General features: G+C 47.7%; 1 pseudogene; it reads right to left on the reverse strand.

Moving 5' to 3' along the window:
- Positions 1 to 14,774: 14,774 nt before the first annotated feature.
- LOC116585626 lies at positions 14,775 to 16,820 on the reverse strand (annotated as a pseudogene).
- Positions 16,821 to 18,737: the final 1,917 nt, after the last annotated feature.

Consider the following 18,737-nt stretch of genomic DNA (forward strand, 5'->3'; position numbering starts at 1 on the left):
AGAAGTGGTTCACTTAATCATGTTCTATTTTTGAACACTCACTAGTTTCCAAGTTTTTACTGGAGTTGAGAACAGAGGGATGAACAATTTCCTGTAGAAACCGATTTTGTATTTCAGATAACATCATGAGGAAGCAATCTTGGATGTAGAAATATTGGGACAAGAGTTGGGACATGTTTTTAGTTCCTATTGCCAGTGTGTCTTTTATTTTTTTTCTTTTTTTTACAAAAATTTTTTTTCTATTATTTATTTACTTGTCAGAGAGAGAGAGAGAGCACAAGCAAGGGGAGCAACAGACAGAGGGAACAGTAGGCTCCCCATCGAGCAAGGAGCCTGATGTGAGACCGGATCCCAGGAGCCTGGGATCATGACCTGAGTCGAAGGCAGATGCTTAAGCCACTGAGCCACCCAGATGTCCCACCAGTGTGACTTTCAAGATAGTTTTAGCACCATGTGATCTTACAGATACCTGTCAGGCCTATTTCAAATGCTTGGCATGTACGTAGCTGTGTGTGCAGAAGTGCACACGTGTGTTTAGCATCTGTCATGAGTCACCCCTGGGGCTGGGAAGAGTGGGTCTTTGTAACCAGGGAAACAGCCCTTCAAAAGCCTGCCACCCCCAGCTCAGTGTTAAAATAACCCAAAGAGGCTCCCGTAGGAGCAGATTGGAGGGTAGGTGCCATTTATCTTCCCAGTTCTGGCTCAGGTGCTCGATTTTGGCTTTAACCTAGGCCTTCTCCCTGGACGGAGATATGGTCTCGGACATGAACTTCTTGCTCGTCCCCCCACCCCTCTGCACAGCGCAGAGTCCCCTGGGCAATTTCCTCAGGGCTTCAGCGACCATTTCCCCCTGTGCTTTCTTGTCCAGCGAGCTCTCCTCTGTGCTCCAGACAGGTCCCCACGGAGATCTGTCCCTGGAACAGCCTGCAAGAAAATACCCTGGGATATGAGAATCCACATCAGAACTTTTCATATTTTCAAAAACGTTCTCTTGCGTGTGACAAATAAACCATGTTCAGAAACGTACATGCCATCCAGTTGTGCGGCTTCGGTGGCAGACGCGTGATGATTCGTTTATTCGTTTGACACGTACTGTTGAGATCCCACCATGTGCCTGACCCCACCTCCGTTCCCTGCTCTCAGGGAACTCTCATCTCAAGGAGGGGGACACAGGACAAGCAATCACACAAGTGAACAAGGTTAGTAGGTTGAGGAAGTGCCAGGAAGGAGGTGGATGGAGGCAGAGAAGGCTGCTCAGACAGCCTGCTCAGGGTGACTTCCCGGAGGAGGTGAGTTGGGAGCAGAAGCCTGGATGAAGAGGGGCTGCCCATGCAGAGGGAACAGCAAGGAAAAGGCGCCAACGTGGGAATAAGCATAAGTGTTTGAGGAACAGAGAGACCAAAATGATTCTAATCTGATCGAATCTGGATAATCTGGACCAAAATGATGAGGGTCAAGTGGAATGAGGGTGAAGGCAAGGCAGGCAGAAGCAATATCACACAAGGGTCCTGTTGGCTACAGGAAGGTCGGATTTGATTCCACGGGCCATGAGAAGCTGCTGGAGGAGGGCTTTACCTAGCGGAGGGGTGTGATATGATTTCCAGTTTTAAAGGGAGCACTCTGGGGCAAGAGAGGGAACAGCCAGGCTGGTCCGATGGTAATGGCCTCAATTCAGGAGTGGCAGCTGGGACTGGGATGGGGCAGTGGAGGCACAGACAGGCCAGGGAGACAGAGTCCCTGAATCTCCCAGGGTTTTTGTTTTTTTTTTTTTAGTTGAGATGTAATTCACATCTCACAAAATTTACCATTCCCAAGTACACAATTCAGTGATTTTTAGGATATCCACAAGGTTGTGTAACCATGACCACTATCTAATTCCAGAACCTTTCCACCATCCCTCAAAGAAACCCCATACCCAATTAAGGGTCACTCCCCATCTCACTCTTCTCCTATTCCTTGTCATCACTAATTTCTAGGGATTGGACTATTTGGGACATTTCATACAGATGCAGTCAGACAACTCTTCTGTGTCTGCTTTCTTTCACTGAGCGTGTTTGCAATTCATCTGTATTGTCCCATCAATTGGAACTTCATTTCTTTTTATTGCCAAATAATATACATCGTACAGACCGATCGCCTTTTGTTTATTCATTCGCCAGTCGGTGGGCATTTGGGTTGTTTCCATATCTTGACTCTTACAAATAATACTGCTATAAATATTCCCATTCAGGTTTTCGTGTGGACATGTTTTCAGTTCTCCTTGAGTATATTTCTAGGAGCAGAATTGCTGGGTCATATGGTGACTTTATATTTAACTTATCAGGAAATGCGGGCCCGTTTTCCAAAGCTGAACCATTTTGCTTTTTCTCCAGCAATGGATGAGAGTTCCAAGCTTCCATCCACATCCTCCCGAGCCAGCACTCATTGGCTATCCTTTTCAGGACAGACATTCTAGTTGGTGGGAAGTCGTATCTCACCATAGTTTTGATTTGAGTCTCTCTGATGGCTAATGATGTTGGGCATCTTTTCATGGGCTTTTCTTCTTTGGAGAAATGTCTATTCAAAACCTTTGTCCACTTTTTAATTGGGTCCCCTGACTGATAAGACTCTATAGCACCCACGTCCTTGCTATTTCTTTAATTCCTTCTCTTCCTACCCTCCTCTCACTCATTGGTTTCCAAACTTTCTGGCTTACTTTCTATTCTTGGAATCAGCCTCGGGGCCTCAGGGCCTTTTCATATTCCCTTCCTTTGCCTGGAATCCTCCTCCCCAGATAATCAGCAAGGCTCACTCCCTCACTTCATCCAGATCTCTGCTCCAACGTCCCGTCCTCAGAGTGACTCTGTTGCCTCGTGCTGCTCTATCATGAACTTGTCTGTATCTTTTCAGCCTTATCAGAGCAAAGCCTTTGCCGTGTTCTTGCGTCCCCAGCACCCAGAGAGTGCCTGGCACAGAGCGGGCAGCCAATGAATACTTGTTAAATGAATAAATGAAAGAACACAGACCCAAGTTTGAGATCATACAGCTATTAGATATCCCAGCTTAAAACTTCTGAGCGTGGTAGCACTGTTCACAGTGACTTCAAGAGAGGGGAGTGGCAGGGGGAAAAGATAATGTTCCTGGTGGGCGAGCTGTGGAATTAAGACGTCTTCAAGGCATCTTGGAGAATCAGCAGGAGGGCAGGCTGGAGCGGGTACTTAGAGTCATGGGCGGTGGTGATGGTAACAAATCATAGGAGCCTCCCCGCAGGGGGTTGGGGAGTGTGGGAAGAAATGGGGGTCTGTCCTGTGGGAAAAGGGGGGGGGAAGAACACCAAGATGGGACACGGGGAAGGAGTGGGGGGTGTGGTGACAGTTAAATGTCACAGACACGTTGAGGAAGAGGAGACCTGGCCAGCAGCCGTGCTTTCAGGCACCGCGAGAAAATGAGACCTGGAAATACATTTCTCGAATCAATTGTTGCTTTAGTCATCCTTAGCAAAATAAACTGGCATTTCAAAAATAACCACAAAGTTTAAAGCTAAAAGCAGACGAGTTATTCCCAGTACAGAAAGGACTGTTTTTAATCAAAGCAACGGAGTTTGGCATTTTCTCCTAAGGTCCCAGACTGGGAGCTCACCAGTTCCAAGGAGTCCACCGTGGAGCCAAGCAGATCTTTAAAAAAATACAGAACTTGCCACTCACATTGAAAAACTGGGAGATTTTGCATAAAAACCTAATTTCAAGCTTCTTTGAACAATTGGAATATTTGGGCATGCTAGCCCCTAATTCCAAAGAGCCGCTTTCTTTATTTTAGGTTTAGTTTAGGATATTTTGGATAAGCAGAGAGTATTAGAAAACCTTTTGGACATGAGAAATTTCAAACAGACTGAGAAGTAGAGATAAGGAGAGAGACAAAGACTCTGCAATACTATTATCATATTCAACACAATTACTGGTAATTCCTTAATATCATCTGATATCCAAACTCTGTTCAATAGGACCCCTCACACTACATTTGGTTGCCAGGTCTCTTAAATTTGTTTTAATCTATAATTAGTTCCTTTCCTGCTCCTTTTCCCCCTTTCTTTGTTGAGGAAAGTGGGTCATTTACTCTGTAGAACTTCACATATTCTGGGTTTAACTGCTTGTTTCCTCCTGCTGGATTGTATTTTACATGCTTGTCTCTCCTTCTAAACCCAGGGGAGATTAGATCCAAATCATCGCCTTTTTTTTTTTTTTTAAAGTATTACTCAGTACTGCTAAAGGCTTATAATTTTTTTATTTTTAAAAAATTTTTAAAGATTTTTTTTTTTTTATTTTAGAGAAAGAGACAGAGAGTGAGCATGGTAGGGAGGTGTAGAGGGAGAGGGAGACCTTTTTTTCTTTAAGATTTTATTTATTTATTTGACAGAGGGAGGCACAGGGAGAGAGGGAACACAAGCAGGGGGAGTGGGAGAGAGAGAAGCAGGCTTCCTGCAGAGCAGGGAGCCCAGTGCGGGGCTCGGTCCCAGGACCCTGGGATCATGACCTGAGCTGAAGGCAGACTCTTGATGACTGAGTCACCCAGGCACACTGGGAGAGGGAGTCTTAAGCAGACTTGTGCTGAGTGCGGAGCCTCTGAGACCGGGCCTGATCTCAGGACCCTGAGAGCATGACCTGAGCCAAAGGCAAGAGTCAGAAGCTTAACTGACTGAGCCAGCCAGGTGCCCATCTAGTTCCACATTTTTAAGAAAGATGAGCAGTTCTTGCCACGATAACATTCACCCTCAGAGCATGGGTGACCATTGTTCTGGTTCGCACATTCCCAACTTGGGTGATAATGCCTCCAAAGAGACCAGAGTTAGTTTTTTGGGGGGTGGGGTGGGGGGTAGGAAAAAATCTTATTCTTCTAACGTAGAAAGCAAAGATGTACATGGAAATGGAAATGGAAAGACAGTGTATCTGTGGCATTAAAATTTCATGGGAGGGGGTGTGATTAGGAAGAAAAAAATGTCTCAAAGGGCTCCTTAGGGGAATGATAATGAAAAGGAGGCTGAGGAATACTGGCATGGATGTTTTATTTCATTAGGGATTGCAAATTGGTAATTTCCCAATGCTATCAGTCCTTGCCTATGATTCTTTTATAAAGAAGAACTTCTCCTCAAAAATTTGTTTTTTTTTTTCTTGAAATCTAATTCATACAGGAAAGGCAAGATAAATGCTTATCTTTTGCTTATCAGTTTTCAGCATGAGTTGGTGCCTAGCAACTTGCAAAAGAACCAATGAGATTCCTTGGTATCATTTTGAACTTACAGATTTCATATGTTGGGTGTGATTTTTCAATCCATTTTAGTGAATACTTTTCTCGATGCTCAAATTAATCTTGCTCTGACCAATAGAACCCCTTCAGATAGGTGCCTGTGTCCATCAATGTGTTCCCAAGTCTGTATTCTTGCTTTTCAGTCATGACAAGATATCCTGGATTGATCTTGCACATGACTTCTCCGGATCTTCAAATACCCGTTTCTCTAAGGAGCACTGGTTCCTTTCAGAGGGGAAGGGAGTGGTATGCAGAGAGCGCAGTGTGAGTGTTAAGGGTGTTTCTAGCTAGAGTAGACAGAAGTAATAAGTATTTTTAGGAAGGGGAAAAATAGTAAGTTCATAGAACGATTTCCAATTCAAATGAAAGATCAGCGTTTGTACTGAATTGTTTTGATATATTTTCATTCCTTAAATTAGGTTCATTATCTTGGTTTCTAATGAAGTTAATATAATTATTTGCTTTATCTGACTGTATATACATATATAAGATATAAATATGTGTGCTTATATATATATAAATACATACAGAGGCTTAACATAACTGCACTAATTGTTTACTAAATATTTGACAGCTGAAAGCAGTTTAAAATATCTTTTTGTGTGTGTGTGTGACTTTTAAAAAGTAACTTGAAATAATTCTTCTGTGAGTAGTTGTGCCACTATCTTCCTATGCAGCTGGGTTTTGTTTTTTCCTTATTGCTTTGATTTTTTTTTTTTTTTTTTTTTAATATGTCTGGCTCTTGGAAGCTTGACTACTGATCTGTCCTCTTAACTGAGCACACAGCCTCAGGAGGGAAGCCCACAGGGCCATGAGGGAGGAAGGGTCCACCTGCCTAGCCAGCCAGATCTGCCTATGCAACCCCGGTGATCAGTGGGGTGGGGTGGCAGATATTACAGCCAGATCGACCTCACGTCCTCTTTTTGCTTTGATTTTTAAAAATCATGTAAAACATAGATGTCCTTCGGAAATAAAAGCTATAACACATGTACATTCTGAGAGGCAAAACTTCGGCCCCTGCCTTTCTTTTGGTGCAATAGCCCCCCTCATCTGCAAGGAACATGTTCCAAGACCCTCGGTGGGTGTCTACAATCACAATTAGAACTGGACACCATATATACTGCTTTTCCTGTACAAGCATACCTATGATAAAGCTTAATTTATAAATTAGGCACATAAGAGAGCAACAACACTAATAATAAAACAGAACAATTATAATGCTGTAAGGCACGAAAGTTATTTGAATGCGGTCTCTCTCTTTCTCAAAATATCTTACTGCCCTATACTCAGCCTTCTTGTGAGACTATGAGATGATACAATGCGTAAGGGATGAAAGAAAGTGAAGTGGATGACACAGGTGTTGTGACAGGACATTGGGTTACTACTAATGATCGGACGATAAAGCAGAAGGAGGGTCATCTGCCTTTGGGTCATGGTTGACCACAGGCAACCCAAACCGCCAAGGCAAAACTGTGGGAATGGGGGTGCGGGAAAGGAACCGTAGTACAACATTTTTACTTTCGTTCTAATGGCTACCTTTATAGTAATAGCTCTGTGTGATATTTGTAGCCCTTTCTTTATTAGTTTGTCTATTGGTTTCCGACCATGAGAAATACTGAAATTACCCAAGACCTTTTCAAATGCTCCCCTCCTTCCTCAGCATCTATTTTAAAGTAACATCTTTTTACTTCCAGTGAATACCAACAAGGTCATCAATGAGGTTATTGGACACATTATACACTCTCTTCTCTCCCCATGTGTTGAAACTTGGCTCAGATGTAGTTGTCAGAACACAGAACGGTTACATACTAGTCTGTCACTCCTGTCCCCATCACCCAGGGCTGCTTCTCTCGTTAGACATACTCAGGGCTCCCCCAAGCCCTTGCATTGGGTCTTTTTTGTTTTCCATCTGAAGCTTGCTCGTTAGTAAGTTTCTCAGAAAATGATCAGGGGAACAATATTCTCCACAGTTCTTTGAAGCCTGTAGCAGTTTGTGCTGTGCCTTTTTAACTTGATCTCTTTGACTGGAGATGAAACCCTTGACTCTTATTTCCTTTCCTTGAACTTCTTAAATATGTCACTCTTTAGAGTTCTGACATAAAGTATGTCTGATGGCTAGTTTGATATCTGATGAAACTGATTCTCTTTCCCGCTCAAATAACTTGTTCATTTTATGTAGATATCCAATGTACTGTTTTCTTTTAAGGTTTGAATTTCTACTAAAATATGTCTTGGGGTTGGCCATTTGGGGTTGCTTTTCTCAGATTGTATAATTCAAATTCAAGTGATTCTTTTTTCTAGAAAATTTCTCAGGTTATAGATTTTGCTATTTACTTCCTTATGTTGCATTTTCCCCTCCTTGGGAACTATTATACACATTGGATAGTTTATCTTTTGTGTCTATCATTCTCTGCAAAATCTTTCCTTAGGGGCGTGTTCATGTCTGTGGCGCTTTTCCCTTTTTGGCCCTGTCATTCTCTCACAGTGATTTTTCTATGGTGTTTATTAATTTTATCTCTAATTTGTTCCCGAGCTTTTCTGATTCTGTTTTATGTTATTCTTAACCGCTAGCCGCAATCTTTTTATCCTTTTTTTCTTCTAGATCATTTTGAAATAATAGGTTAGAGTTTTCCTTTGCTTGGAGTGATAGGTTTTTAATGTCTTTTTTATCCTTCACAGATCTATTACTATGATAATTATCCTGTTTTTTAAAAAAACTATTTGATCGGGGCACCTGGGTAGCTCAGTGTGTTGGGCATCTGCCTTTGGCTCAGGTCATGATCTCAGGGTCCTGGAATCAAGCCTTCCATCTGGCTCTCTACTCAGCAGGGAGCCTGCTTCCCCGTCTCGCTCTGCCTGCCTCTCTGCCTACTTGTGATCTCTATCTGTCAAATAAACAAATAAAATCTTAAAAAAAAAATTCTATGATCACTATCTTTCTATGTTTAGTTATATTTAAGCTCAGTGGGTTTCCCCGAACTTTCTGGAGGAAATACCTGTGGCTAAGAGATAATTTTTGGAAATAGGTAAGATCACAGGTCTCATACAGATACAAATACGAACACACGTTAAAAACTGTATTCTGGTTGTTAATCACCAGGGGAACCAGGCAGATGTTTTAACTAGCTCCGAGAAAAAGCCAGAAAAGCACACATTTATATGGAGTAAAGGCATGTCCAAATAATTGTGAATGAAGGCAAACTGTGTGGGCAGGGAGGGGGCAAGACAGGACAGAACTTACCGTCTGTTAGTTACATGCTAGTTACAAGTTACATGTCTGTCAGTTACATACTAGTTACAACCTGCATATCTGCCAGTTATATGCTAGTTGGAAAAGAGCTGGAAAAGAGCCCCCACAGACTCAGAGTCTAATAAGGCCTAGGGTGAGCTACAGATAATGCAGTTTTCCAGGGAAGTACAGGATGGTGGCTTTGCTAGGTCCCCCCAAAAATGAGTCCGTGATTAAAGGAGCAAGACTGATATAAAAAGAAGGTAAAGCAAAGCTTTATTCCGCGCCAATCATCAAGAATCAGACTGAATGTTCGGGGACGCAACTCTTACAGAGAGGGCGACCTCTCTCTGTTTCACAAACTTTAATAGAGCAAAGGCCATGTGGTTGGGCCTGGCCACACACAGGTGGCCAATGAAATTGTAACTCACAGAGAAAGCTGCACAGTCATGCTAGGTGACCAACTGAATTACAATTTACCCTAGTAGACATTTGAACCAGCCTATCACCTTGGTCAGAACTGGCACCCAAAAGGTGCCCAAAGGGTGGGGCCCATACTCCTTGGTAACTAGGGAGACAGTGTGCCCCCCCCTCCCCGATTGAATACCTCCACCTGGCCTGACCCACCCTCATGTTTGGACTTTGTTACCTAGGGCTGGTTTCCGGGACTTGTTTTTAAGTAAGTTCCCCTTGGGGCGGGGGGCAGGCAGAATCAATTTAAGTTTTACAACAAAATGGCAGTTCAACCGGGGTGGGGCTGCTCTGGCTAAATAGGCCCTTACAGCTTCCCTGGGCAGAAGGTTGGGGGGTCGGGGGGGCAGTGCTCCAAGCTGCTGCACCGAACGGTGGACTCCAGCCTGGCACAGAGGACTTGCCCTCACTGTGCTACAAGACTTAAACTAGCTGTTGCCAGGCGTCCACCTAAATTAGGCCAGGTCTCTGAATGTGACCCCAGGCTCTGGGCTGAGTCTTGGCTCAAGAAAACACGATATGGCCAAACCACAAAATGTCCGTTGCCCCCACCCACAGGGCCCACACTGCCAAACCATTCCATTCTCTTTTCACCACCTTCCTCCCCTTTCCTCCTGGCTCCTTTTAATTCCCCCTTTGTTCTTCCTTCAGGATCCTATGTCACCTTGGCTCCCTATCAAAGCTGGGCTCCATTTCTGCCCAAAACGACCTGCCCCACGGCCCTGGTCTCAGTAAACTCTGTCTCGCTGCCTCCGACATGGGTCCAGTACTGTTCCAGGGCTCTCTTCTGCTGTTCCCACAAAGCACTGAAAACGGTAATCTCTCAGTGTGACTGGCGCCCTGTAGAGCCCTAGCTCCTCGGGCCCCTCCCCCACAAGCAGCTAGACCTTTTCCCACCTTTGCCCACAGCCTTCCTGTGCGGGGACAGGTCATTCTACATGCTGTTCTCAGCAGGTTTCCCCACTGCAGCTCCGTCTATTCCCCATCCTCCCCCACACCCCTGCATTCTGGAGAACCCCAAGGGCCCAGGCCCCCTCTGTCCCCTTGCACTCACTCTCCAATCACAGCGTCTAGGCCCCCACCAGTCCTGCATTCGTATTTACTCCCGGGTCCTCCAGACCACCTTCTCCAGGTGACTGACTATAGACAATCGCTGCAGTTCCAGCTCTTGGGACTTCTAGAAGTCTCGTCTTCCTCCGTCCACTCCCACAGAGCTGGGACCCAGGCTCCTCTGTCACCATCAGTGGCTTGGCTCCAGCCTCCCATCTCCTGGGGTATGTGGTCACCAGGGTGTATGAAAGTGTCCTCTGCAGCTTCTTTCCTTTTGCTCCCCTACTGATTCTGTCCATGGCTGTAGGAGGACATGGGGATGCTAAGACATGACACTGTCACTGTCTCGACCACCGGCTATGGTCGCACCTTCTAGGCAGGACAGGTACTGTCCCCAGTGCCAGGGAGGGTCCCTAGCAGGTGGCTTCACTTTCTTACTCAGGATATACAGCCCCAGAGTGGCCCCAGAGGTCTGTTTCCACAGAGTCTATCTGCTCTGGGCCTACTTCCCATACCGAGGCATCTGGCTCAGTGCATTCTCCCAGAACCTAGCTGTTTATACATTTTTAAAAATATTTTACATTTTTTTCTTTATAATATCGAAGGAGTCGTTCTTTTCTCTGTGCCTTTTTTTCTTCTTTCTTCCTTTTTATTTTCCCTTTCTTTCATCTCTTTTTGTCTTTTTCTACACTGTTTGCTTTGTATTAAAAAGGATGAGATTCCGTCTCTCTCTCAGGCCCTTTCCAGGCACTTTCTTGAACTCTCCAGAATCTGCTTCCTCATCTGTGAAATGGAAACAATATATGCACATCAGAGATCTCGAGGAGGGTAAGCCCATGTGTTAAGTGGGTCCTTGTTGGCCCGTGCTTGTCTGTGTCTCAGAAAGGACAGAACGCAGCCAAGTGTCCTGCACATTGCCAAGTGTCCTGCTTGCATGTATCAAATAGTTGTACAGTTTGTTTTGTTTTTAAAAACAGATGTGTATACAGAATGTTTTAAAATTTCTCTTTGAAGAAAGATCCCCGCTGGGAAGAAAAAAAAAAAAAGAAAAAGAAAAAGAAGGGAACCAGGAATTCAGAATCTTTTTTCTTCTGCCCTGTCAGTCAGTCTCTGCTTCCCCCTCCACCCGCCACCCGTCAGGGCTGCTCACAGGAAGAGAAAAAGAAAAAGGCTTTCTGCCCACAATTCAAATTAACCCTTCTTCTGACCATATTTTTTTTCCTTCTGAATTGATATCTCCCCAGGCCACATTTTTTTAGCCTTTTAACAAACTGCCTGAAATGATTAGAAAGGAGAACAAAAGGACTGGGGACTCTGAAAGGTAAAGACTCTGCATTTGAATTCAATCACCTCTTTTATGATGCAAATACGGCCCCCTTGGATTCTGCCTTTCGTGTGGGATTCAGTGGAGACTCTCAGGATAAATGGGGCCCAGATGCAGAAATGAAGGTTCCCCATTTCTCAAGTCCCCTTTCAAGAAAGAGTCTCCTCCCACAGTCCCAGCCGGGGCCCCTGTTCCCGGTGGGGACATAAATGTTGAATTATTTGTTCCTGGCTCAGAGCTAACCACAAGCCCCCAACCCCCATCCTCCTGTGGCCCAGAGCTGTCTTTACCATCCAGGTGCAGATCTGGGTGGTGCTTCCTGCCTGTGACAGAGGACATCAGGTTTACATTTCCACCGAGTGCTTTCTGAGCGCTAGACACAGCGCCAAGCACTTTCTCCAACCCCTGTCTCCGTTCACGCCCCACAGCTGCGTGAGGTGGGCACATCCCCTGATGAGCTCGTGGTGTGCACACACAGACAGCCCAAGACTTACTCAGGTGGAGTCCCCAGTGCCAGGGGACTCCACAACAGGCACAGGGACGGGAGCCCCAGCTTGGGTTTTGGTGTCATTCTGGACCCCGAGTTGGCAGAAACAGAACCAAACAGGTGGACTGGCATCATGTAGTCAAAAGGAAGGGGAAGAACGAAGGAGTGGATGCATGAGCGCATGAATGGGAACCCATCTGAGAACCACGCAGGCGCAGGGCAGAAGAGCGGAAAGAGCAGGGGCTTTGGAGCACCGCCTCTACAGGTGCCAGTCCCAGCCATGCCCTAGGCTTGCACTGGGATTTTGTACAGTTATCTAGTCTCCTTGGGTCTCAATCTGCTCACCCGTCAAATGGGGCCAGAAACAGCCCTATCTTGAGGTTGTAAGGAGGATCAAATTTAAAAATCCGCAGGGAAGCGCTGTGTTACTAATAACAGTTTGTAGAGGGAGACGTACAATTTAATATTCAAACCAGGAATTGTGTATTGGCTGGCTGTGATTTCAGATCAACTTGTTTACGGCTTCATTGGAGCTGTTTGGTTCTGAAGGTGGGACTTGTGTGTTACACTGGGGAAGCTGTGGCAAGACGACATCACCACAACTGTTGTCCTACTGAGTGCTTAACCATATGAAAGTATGGGGGAACTACTAGGACATCACAGACATTTAAACTTTACATACCGAGAATTCATGAGCACGTGCCGAGAGTGTTCAGTCTGCTGATCTACATAGCTCTCCGAAGACCTTGGGATGTTAGATGCCTCCACAGCAAAGATACTCTCCTGGCAGTGGTGAAGACCATTCAGTGGCCCCATGAAGTAGATCACCATGCCTGCCAACACCTGAGCCTGGGTTTCACGAAAGCACCGTGCTCTAGCCACAAGGGGCTCCCAATTCGTGTTGGTATCTGGACATCAGCTCTTGGCTGGCTAAGCCTGCTCTTCCAAGAACTACCTCTTAGAAAGCTATACCTAGCTCAACTTGGACTTTATTTCTTTCATCTCCCCTTTGCCTGGAACAATAGTGTAATGGATCTACCGTGGCGGTGTATTATTTCCCCCTGGCTTATTAAGAGATGTTTTCCCACGTGCTACTGGTTGTGAAATGTTATTATGATAAGCTATAATTCCCACAATGAACCCGTGTTAAATAAAATATTGGCAAAGACAATCTCAGTCTCTGAGCACGTTTTGAACAAAACACCTGGGATTCTGGGAACCAGAGAGGGTGTTATGAAAAATGACATCTAGTCCATATGAATCCAGAGCCATTCTCCTTCTAAATGTGCAAATTGCTACTTGGGCTTCCCTAAGAAGAGCGATGTCTCTGGAGGAGGAGATTTGGGAAGTGTTCGGTGAAGTCATTAACTTAGCCTTCTTGGCACCTGACTTTGAGTACCTGGCTCTGTCCTAGCCACTCACCAGGCTCAGGGCCACTTCACAGAATCGTGCTGTTTCAGGTTTTTAGTTTATTTATTTTTTCTTTTTTTAATGCGGTTTCAATTTAATTCGGCAGAAGTCTAGATGATTGACGTTAGGTCTTATTTTGTGTATCAGAGCCCCATTTATGCCTCTTACAGGCTGTATGATCTTGGATAAGTTACAAAAATCTCTTTTTGCCTCAGTTTTGTTCCCTGCAAAATGGGCACATTAATCTCCAAGCTTTTGAGTCCTTCAAGGATTGGGTGTTGAGCTCAGTCCCTAGCACACAGAAGCCCTTGATAGCTAGAGTTTCTGTTCTTCCCTTTGAGTGAACCATGGGGCCAGTTTGAGTATTGAAATTTGAGCAGCGTAGAGAACAGTGAAATTAGATTGCACGGTCCTGTGAAAACACAGAACCAGAGCAGACACGAGGCATGGTGCGCTCTGCAGCCCTGTGGCCCTCTAGAGTCGGCCCTTGGGCTCACCTCTTCCTCAAGCACCCACCTCTCTCTTCTCTGCTGAGGATTCTCTCCTCGGGCAGATGTGCTCAGATGTACAGGGGGGCTGGTCACTGCCTCCCAGGGCAACCCTTAGAGGGCCAGGGAGGAGAGTCTGGATAAAGGCCCAGCCTCCCAGCCTCTGGGGGAAAGATCCTGGTGTTTCTACAGTATTTCTCAGAGGGTCTCCTGAGGGCCTCATCTCCAGGTGCTAACAGCAGGAGCCCACTCGGGCAATACCTTGTACTGGCCTTTCTCCCTTCATTCTCCCAGTTCCCCACTGTACTTCCTGGGGTCACTTATAAATAAACCAGAAACCCAAGTCTTATTCTTTGAAGAACCGAAAGTGAGAGGGTAACTGGTGACTGTTAGTCTGGGTGTTTGTGCGCCCTCCAGATCCATATGCTGAAACCCTAACTCCCAAGGTGACGGTGGTAGGAGGGAGACCTTTGGGATGCAGATCCTGTCTTGAGGGTTTAGCCCTCTTGATTGGGATAATCTCCGTTATAAAGGAGACTTCTGAAAGCCCCTGTGAGGATGGCCACCAGTGCTGAAGCACGCTGTCTCCAGACACCAAAGCTACAGGTACCTTGATCCTAGCCTCCAAAGCTATAAAAAATCAATTTCTATTGTTTACAAGCTGCATAGTCTATAGTATCGTTAGAGCGGCCCCAATAGACTAAGTCAGTAACTGACATGTAAGTGCTGGCTGTGTGTCCGGTGCTGTGCCGAGCACTGTACAAGCACCACTTTGTGCAAAATAAATCCTCATCAAAATGTTAGGAGATGGGTATTACCTTCTACAGATGAGAAAACTGAGGCTCAAAGAGATAAGTGATTTCCCCAGGTTCACACAGTGGCTTGGGAATTTTCCAAGACATAGTACCTGGGCCAGAAGCCAAGTCAGCACTGGTTGATTTATAGGGGTGGAAAATTTTTCCCCTCTTCCCTTCTAGGTTCTTTGGCTGATCTAATAATTAAATTGACATAGACAGATTAACAGGAGAAAAACAAATTTAATTTGTACATACAGGAGCCTGCCTCATAGACATAGGAGACCCAAAGGCAATCAGACAACGGAGGCTTATAGGCCACTTTTTTTGTTGTTGGTTTTTATGTTTTGTTTTGTTTTGTAACCAGGCATGACCGATTTACTCACAGCAGAGGGAGGACAAGGAGGTCGATAGAAGTGGGAATAGTGGTACCAAGGGCAGAAGAGAGGGCATTCCTGCAGCTCAGGTGTCCCTGCCCACCTCGGGGTGTTTCTGCTGTGGGTGTTTGTCCTGGGCGGGCCACGGGCGGAAGGACAAACAGCAATGGGGCCCTTAGAAGCAGGCGCTGATGGGCTCCAGTCCATGCAGGCAGTGGTGGGGGTCGAGCTTGCTGCTCTGGGCACAGGTGTAGGAGCAGAGCTCGGCAGGTGTAAGGCTGCTGGCCCGTCATCTGGTCGCTGCTGCTGGTGAAATGCTTCCCACAGAACTCACAGATGCCCCCAGGCCCACGACTCTTGCCCACGGGCTCTGGCATCTTCTTGGTGGACATCTGGCTCTTTGCAGGTTCATTTCTCTGTTGCCGGAGCCCCGCACTCTCTTCGGCGGCAGCTCCAGCACCCGCCCACGGCTGCACGGGAGGGAGGCTGCTGATGGGGCAGTGGCCTGGGCAGCTGGTTCCAGAGAGTCAGAGTTGGTGGCAGGGACTTTGCTGGCTTTGGCCCTGCGGGGGCTCCAAGGGTACATCTGCTGGTGGGTCTTCCTGTGGTCCTCCTTGCTGCTCCGGGTCCAGGTATAGGGATGCTGATCGCTGGCAGAAGGCTGCCATCCTGGAAGCCGGCCCATGTGCACTTCGAGATTACTAAAGGAACCAAGGGTTTTCTATGGACTGGGCACAGGGCGCTCTGCTTCTGGCCGATGGTCACCCAGGGGCCCTTGGCCTCAGTTTCCAACCCCACCACTGCCGACACAGCAGCAGCCACCTCTGCCAGTGGGTCCTCCGGGGCCTCAGGTTCTGTCTGGGAGATGGACAGTTCACGGTCCCACTGGGCATGGCACATGGGTTTCCAGGCCCCTGCAGATTGTCTCCCGCCAGGGAGGCAGCTCAAGGCCTTGGGGTTTTTGCATTCTGCACCCAGGCAGGAGCTGGGACTTCTGAAAAGCTGGCAGTCCAACTTCTGGTGGGCCACAAAAGCAGTGGTGGCCTCCAATGGAAAGGCCAGCAGGCAGCAGCCGCGGGTCCACAGATCTAGGTATTTGTCTGTCCAGGGTGGGCAGTCGTGAGCATCAAGAGTCAGTGGCATCCACAGCACATGCTGGTTCTATGGGCAGAGGGCATGGAGGGGGGCCCCAACGTGCATGGCGCAGGGAGTAGTGGGGATCTCACTCAGACCGCCCCGGTGCAGGCACTTCCTTCCGGGAGAAGGGTCCTAGCTCTGGGTGGGGCCTTAGAATCCGCGTCTTTGGCTGCGGCTTCACTTTCACAGCAAAGTCTGGCATCTCAGCTCGATATCCATGTTGGCTGTGGGTGCGGGGTCTTGTGGCGGGACCTAGGTCGAGGGCTGGGGTGGGCTGGCAAGCGGAGGTGGCGCGGGGCGGGGACACTCAGGTGACTTAGGGGACTGGGGCTTCAGAGCAGAGAAGAGCAATTCACAGGCAGGTGAGAAGAGCGGGTGTGTGAGATCAGGCGTTCGCCCTCCATGCAGAGAAGTCTTTCAGCTGAAGGTTCCTCTGGCACCCGCTTTCTTTCCGGCATAGGACCCCTATCTACATTCTTGCAGGCATTTAAGGGAGAAGTGAAGGTTTCTCTGAGTCTGCTGGGTCTTGATTGCCGTCAGCTCAAAAGTCATCCCCATGTCCAAGTGGCACCTTGGAGGGATGGCACAGTCTGCTCCCTTTTAATCCTGTTCTGATATGTCTATTTCATTCATTTGATGTGGGAAATCTCTGGGGGATTTTGAAGACTGACTCCTTGGGGGTGGTAGTGGGTTGGCGGCTATCTAGATCAGAGAGATGGATGGGAAAGGAGTTACAGAGGAAATTAGGGTTCTGTTGCATAGAAGAGTCTAGAGGGGCCTCAGGGGGAGGAGGCCAATGTGCTGTGATGTTATTCCTGGAGACATAAAGGCTCCGGTCTCTAACAGAGCCATTCTCATGGCAACAGGAGCCCTCCCCCAGGTGAGAGGGGCAGGTTACCCCGTGTCTCTGCGGTGAGGCAGGTACGATGCGGAGGAAATGGTCATTTGTGGGTCGGGACACATTTCTAGGGCGAGGGGTCCCAAGTCCTCCTCTTCCTCACTGCTATAGCATCCACCAAACTCAGGTCTTTGGCCTCTGAGGACCTGCTGAGCTTGGGGAAGCGGAGCCCTGTGCTCCCTGTGCCCGGAGTGCTTACCTTCTGATCAGACCCAAGTGTCTGCCATGGCACTTCTGAGGCAAGGGGACTGGGGAGAAGCCTTTAATTTTAGCTCTTGCTAACAAATGTGTGACTAGACTACCAGGAAACTTCATTCCAAAATTAGACAAATTCCAAGAAGAAATGTGTAGGGGTTTTTCTGTTTGTTTGTTTGTTTGTTTTTAATATGGAAGGAATGAAAGTCTGGAAAACCCTCCCAGTGAGAGGCCATAGAAGGGAGAAGGAAGATTCACTGCTTCATGAACCTGCCCTCCAGAGACCCAGACCCAAAGTCCGAGTCCCAGCTGGGCTCCGCCTCTTGCTGGCAGATAGCCTCCAGGCCAGCCATAGAAGCTCCCGGCTCCTGCCCCGTGAATGGCAACACACACAGATCACTTAGCAGTGTCTGAGGCGTGGGAAATGCTCCAATAATTGTAGCAGAGCCAAGGGCCCCTGGGGGATAGCACCCATGAAAAATGGAGATGGGGAGGAGTCAGGAAACCCTCAGCCACTGGTACGGACCTGACGTGTGGCCAGAGCACTGGGGAGTTGTAGAGCCGAGATCATTTTTTAGAAGATTCACGCCGGACAGGCCCGAGTGCCCTGCCATGTGCTGTTCCTGGCAGGGACTTCCCAGGAAGAGTGCGGCCTCAGATAGAGCTGGGTCCCGAGAGCTGTCGCGGCAAGACACCAGCAGCAGAATGCCCTATTTGTGACTGAAAGGCAAGTTTTTGGAGGGAACGCCGGGAGCACGCAATTCTGTGGCTGCCACTGGCGATCTCCTCCCAAGCACACCCGGGCCCTCACGGCGCTCTGGTCTGCAGCTTCCTGAGGGAGGTGGTTGGTCTTTCTCCTGGTCTCTCTCCAGCTTCTGGAGCGGGCACGGGTACCATCCTCATCCGCACTGTCGGACATCCCCCAGCTATGTGAGTTCTCGGGTCCAGCAGCCAAGTGAGGGTCTAGTTCTGCCCAGCTCCCGTCGAGAGACAGGTGCTAAGCCTTCTCGCAGCTGATGCTGGTCTTGGCCAGGTGACTTGCTTTGGCCGGTGGAACACCAAGCAGACGCGGTGTAAACAGAGTCTTCATGAGTGCTTGTGCCCTGGGGCTTTTCTCTCTGGGAACACCATTCGGAGGCCGTGCAAGGAAGCCAGTCTAGCCTGCTGGAAGAGGAGAGGCCATAAGGTGTCCCAGTCAATGGCCAGCATGAACTACCAGGCAGCGACAGAGGGCATCTCAGACCTTCCGGCAACCAACGCGGCTACGGGAGTGAGGCCAGATGAACCCGCAGAAAATCACCTGCCAGGCCACAGAATCAGGCAAAGTCACAAATCCTCATTGTTTAAAGACAGTGCTCAGAGTGGTTTACTATGCAACAATAAAGAGTTGATACCCACGGACCCATACAAACACCTCCCAAGGAGAAAAGCGAATTCTCTGGAACCCTAACATTCCTCCCAAGGAGGACCAGATAGGGTTGAGCTGCTGCGTAGTTTGTAAGTCTGCCCCTCACACCAGCGGTTCCACCAGGGGTTCCACCAGGAGTCCCACCAGGGACCGGAGGGGTCAGAATTTCAGCCACAGCGCAGAACGGAG

The sequence above is a fragment of the Mustela erminea genome, chromosome 3 (assembly GCF_009829155.1).
Source record: "Mustela erminea isolate mMusErm1 chromosome 3, mMusErm1.Pri, whole genome shotgun sequence".
NCBI lineage: Eukaryota > Metazoa > Chordata > Mammalia > Carnivora > Mustelidae > Mustela > Mustela erminea.